A 5,423-nucleotide genomic window follows, 5' to 3' on the forward strand; every position below is an offset into this window, starting at 1 on the left:
GACATCTACTTCTGCTCTAAGACGTCTTTAAACACAGCCCTCTAAAATATTCATCTTGATTACTGGTTTTTTTTTTTTTTCTGTATCACCTTAAATTTTGTGCCTGAGGCAAAGGCCTCACCTCACCCACTTCTGGCCCAGCCATTTCCAAAGACTAAAACAATTCTTGTTAAATTCATGCACATCGATCATTTTCTGAATCCATCCATTGAATTACTTTTCAGTGCTCTGAAGTGTCAGAATAAGGGAGGGTATGCCAGAAACAAAAAACAAATGAATTGGAGTTTGTGTTTTCAACCATTGGAAATGAGGGTGGAAGGGCCCAACATGAAATGTGACTGTATGGAATAAGGGACTACTTACCGAAAGTATGGCTCTTGACCCTGGCTTCAGCCTTAGAAGCCATGAGCCAATAAGCAATTTGCAAATCCTCTACTGGCCTCTATACCCCTAAAACAAATGTAATAAAATCTGCCTTGCCTGTCCCTCACAGTTATTGGAAAGATCTAATGAGATCAAGAGAGTGAAAAGGTGTAGAGGATTCATAAAGCAAATGCCCTTCACAGGGCCTGGTTTTCCAAAGCCTTGCAATTTCAAATATTGACCTTGCAAAGGACAGGAAATTTTCCTCTGGCTATAAAGTCTCTGGTGTAAGATAAAGAATTCTAATTCACAAAGACAGACTAGTCACTGATTAATATGTAAAGATACTCAGAAATTGATGTAAGAAGGAATGTTTGCTAAGATCAAGCTTTTGTTAATGGATCACTTAATTGCCTTACTGGAATGTCATCTGACTTGTTTCACTGAAAGTTACCAGCCTATATTGTTAAACTATGTTCTCTTCCTGTAACTTCCTGGTCTGGAAAATAAATGCAGGAAGAAAACCCTAATTAATTTCCCAAGGAAGGAATGCCTCTCGCTTGAGGGTTCCGGAGGAGACTAACCACTTCAGGGCTTCTCACTGCTCAGAAGAGATGGGCTTTGAGTAATCCTTTGTGGCTCTGTCACCCAGGGGAAGTGGGGTGACAAATCCATGGGGGTCAAAGCAACAAAAAGACTTTTTAAACTGCAAAGGTATGAAAGAGTTTTATAAACTGCAAGGCACCCAATAAGGAGGTCAACCAGGGACAGAATAACAGTGAACAAGCAAAGAATGAGAGTGATAGGGTGCTGCCCATAATGCAGGCCAGCCTTCTCATTCTGATGGTGGGGAAAGTGAGGACCAGGAGCCGGCAGCCCTCACCTAAACTTAAACAGATAAAGAGTGGCAGAGAGGGAATAGGTCATAGGCCTGGGCCAGGGCCGGGGCTCTTCCTCTTACTCCAATTATGATCTCCAAAGCATCAGATTCAGGGTGGAATCAGCACAAGTCCTTCTAAAAGAAAAAGAGATTCATGCCCTTTGTGAGAAAGGAAAATAATAAGTGCACAGGGAGAGAGGAAAGAGATGGGAAATTGAGACAGTCTGTTTCTGAGGTGTGGATAATTTGGACTGAGACTAGCAAAACTGGCGTTTCCAGGCTCCCATTGTGAGGTGTGGCTACACAGACAAACCACAATGAGTTAGACTGACCAGGCTTTTTCAGTTCCAGTTGGTTTTGCCTGTGGTATATAGACACTAGCTTAACAAAAAGGCAAAGATGAAAACAGGAAAACTATGACGTAAGAATGAGTCATTTATGTTTACAAATAAATAATCTCTGAAAAAATTACCTTAAAATGATGTAGCTCTTATAGAAAAATAATTTACTTTAGAAACTTAAGAAAAGAACCTTTTCTTTTTTGATAATAAGCAAAATTCTTCTCTAAATTTCTCCATTCTTATGAAACTGAAAATTTTGCTAAGCTCCACCCAATTCCTCATTGCTATTATGCCTGACTCATCAACCTAATTATTAGCTTTTACATAGTACAATTTATATTCTAATGGTACAAGTAAGAGAGTTTTATTGACATTAGTCTTAAATGGAAAAAAAAATTATGAAAGTTAAGAGTAAGAGAACAAAAGTTTGGTTAAGTAGTGAAGTCTCTCATATAAATGGTGCAAAAATCAAAGATAAATGACATCACATCTCTATTGTGAGCAATGATTTCTAAGGGAATAAATTTCATCTTCTCTAAGTCATTCCTAAAATCTCATTGTTACAAGTCTTTGTAACAGTTGCTGAAAATCACCCAAATTTATTTCCGGTTGGTATAAGCACTTAACTTGTTTTTGCTGGACTCCACCTAAAAGACAGATGAGATTCTAGTGACTTGTTTGCAATAATTGTGCTAAGCCTCCAGCAAAATTACTACATCACCTTAACACTGCCAATTTTTCTAAACCCTGGCTACTCCTCATGAAAATATCAGGAATCCTATTTGAATGGTTGTGTCACAGATTAGTAGCTACTACTCTTCATTCCTGGAAAGGGTGGGTCCACCCCACTTAAAGGGAATGTTGAGATCTATACTACCTGTGCTGAATGGCTCATAGTCTCTCCAAAATTTAAAAGAAGAGATGTGTGCATCTTTTCAGTCATAAAATGGGAATTTTAAAAGGTTATAATATTTCAAGAAGTGCACACACACACACACAGACAGGAATTTCAATTGTATATACTTTCTGAGAAGGTAGGGTTACATGGTTGTTATGGTCATATACAAAACATGGATAGAGGATTACTAGTGTAATGGACAACCTTTTCTCTTCCTTAGAGCTTGGGAATCTAAAGCAAAAAAAACCTGTCACTCTGTGGAACAAATATTTAATTTATACAATTTATACAATGTTTTTGACAGTAGTTCTTTGGGTGCCAGAATGAGGAAGAGAGGAGGAAGGAAAGACCAAACAAAGTGCAATTAATCACCTGAGATTCTGTTCTTTGCCTGGTTACCCAATCCAATGCTGGAGTTAAATTTTGTTTGAAAGAATTGTTTACCTTCTCAGTTCATATGAGATAGGAATCATAAAATGTTATCCCCTAGAAGGAACATGGACTCACATCTCCTGTGACCTCCATCCTTTCCTCCCCACCTCTACCTTTCCTATTCCTCTTGCCTGGCTCCTTAACCTTCAAACCCCACATTCCTGTTGCTTACTTAAAGGACGCATTAGCCTGGTTAATGAAAAAACCCAGCTAATGAAAAGCCAATACTGGCTAGGTATTATGAGAAGCTGAGTTGCAAAGGGGAAAATAGGTTAGAGCAGTAGTTCTCAAACTTTAGCATGTATAAGAATCAGCTGGAGAGATTGTTAAACACAGATGATGGACCCCACCCCCTGAGATTCTGAGTCAGTAGAACTGGGTGGGGCCCATGAATTTGCATTTTTGACAAGTTTCCAGGTGATTCTGATGCTATCAGTCAGTAAAGCACACTTAAAGTAGTAGTGGGTTAGACAATCACCCTCATGATCTGGGGACTTTAATGTAGCTTACACAAATTTGACCATTCCTTCTATCATTTTTCCTTGCCATCATTCCACAATTAACTTTTAAGTTTTCTATGGAAAGCCAGTTATGATTTAGAGGATCAGGTATCCAGTGGGAATTGTAGAGTTACCACTGAGGAAGTGAATCAGAAAGAAGAAAGAGGTCACTAGGCCAGGTTGAGTTTGCTCAGGTATCTCATGTGAGAGAGTTGAAAGAATGCTGACTTAATTATTATGACTTCATAATATTTAATGTCAGAGAGTAAAGTTCCTCTTATCAACTCTTTTAAAAATATATTGTTCCTCTTTGCTCATTTACCACAGTCTTGTAAATTACAATATTCAGAGTTTTTCATTATATCCATTTTCTAAACAAGATGCAATTGTAGTGGTAATTTCTATTTTGATCCAAAATTTGAGTGAATTTAGATTTCTGAGAATGACTACTTTCCTACTGTTGTTAAATATTTTGTTACTAATTTTGGACTTTTCAAATTGTAATCAGAGAATGTGGTCTGAACAATTAGTATGCATTGAATTTTTTGGTAAAATTGCCATGATGTTTCAAAATTATGTATTTTCTCTAAAGGATAAAATTAAATATTCATTCAATCAGGCCTTTAATTATATTATTCAAAAATTTAAAATCCTTTTTTTTATCTTTATAGTATATTTTTATTATTTTGTTTCAGGTGATGTGAACATCCAATAGCCAGACATATGCACAGTCAAATAGATAGTAATAGGTGCAAGCCCTCCTCCTGAGGAATTAGGTAATACCCTTTTAGATTCAGATGATCCCAGAGTATTAACATCTTTGGGTTCTGGGAAGTGCAAAATGAAATGTGATAAGCAAACTTTAAAAATCTATACTAATAACTAGTAGTTATTCTAGAACAGGCACCATTCTGATTTCCTTACTGGTTGGTTAAAAAGCTAACTTGGATGTGAAAACTTTTTAATTTTAAATTCTTATTTATCACATATTTATTACCTCTTGATCCTGTTTAATAATTCATAGTTGCTGAATTTTATTTTTATCTCCTATTAGTTTTGCTTCCTATTCTATTCTTTTTCTTTTGATTTTTATTTACACATCCCATAATGTTTAAGCACTATATTTTTTTAAAGAGTGCCTTATGGAAGTAGCATTTATCTGGATTTGATCCTTTTTTGATTTTTATTTACACATCCCATAGTGTTTAAGCACTATATTTTTTTAAAGAGTGCCTTATGGAAGTAGCATTTATCTGGATTTGATATTCTGATCCAATTTGAAAGCCTTTGCTTTTTAAATAAAATATTTTAACCCAGTTACATTTATTATCAATTATCAAAAATATCAAAAACTGATACTCATTGTTCATCTTTATAATTTCTTTATATTATGCTTTCTTTCCATTTCTACTTTTTTCCTGGTCTTTCAGTATTATTTTATTATTTTAAAATTCTAACATTTTGAAAAGTGTACTGCATGGTTTTATTTTGTAAGTAATTAGTTTCAAATTTTAAAAACCTGTTTGCTCCTCTTTTGCTTAAGTTTTTAACTTCAAGTATGAGACATAGCTAATTAGTCCTCCACATAAAAAAAAACTTTAGGGGGCCATGGGCTGCCTTGCTCCCACCTGCCAACAACTAGGCAAGCAACAGAGCAAGCCCAGGGTCCTGAGGGTGAGGCCATGGGCCACTGCCCCCAGGAATATCTTAGAATGCATTTATAAGCCATGTGTGTTTCTTTGGGGTGTGTAACTTGTCTGTTCATGTCCTTCACCAAATTTCTTTTAAGATTTTTTCTAATTCACTTTTTAAGAGTTCTTTATGCATTAAAAAAAAAAAGTGAGGGAAAAATCTTTAGGTTTAGTATGCTTTCACTCTGTCAAGACACTTTTCACTTACTGCTTTCTGGCATTTGTTACTATCTCTTCTGAGGGTTATTTTTCCAATTATCAATTAAGTATCTTCACAACAATATTTACCATTTACACTGTGTTTAATGGAGTTTATTG

The sequence above is a fragment of the Galeopterus variegatus genome, unplaced genomic scaffold, assembly GCF_000696425.1.
Source record: "Galeopterus variegatus unplaced genomic scaffold, G_variegatus-3.0.2 Scaffold2666, whole genome shotgun sequence".
Lineage (NCBI taxonomy): Eukaryota > Metazoa > Chordata > Mammalia > Dermoptera > Cynocephalidae > Galeopterus > Galeopterus variegatus.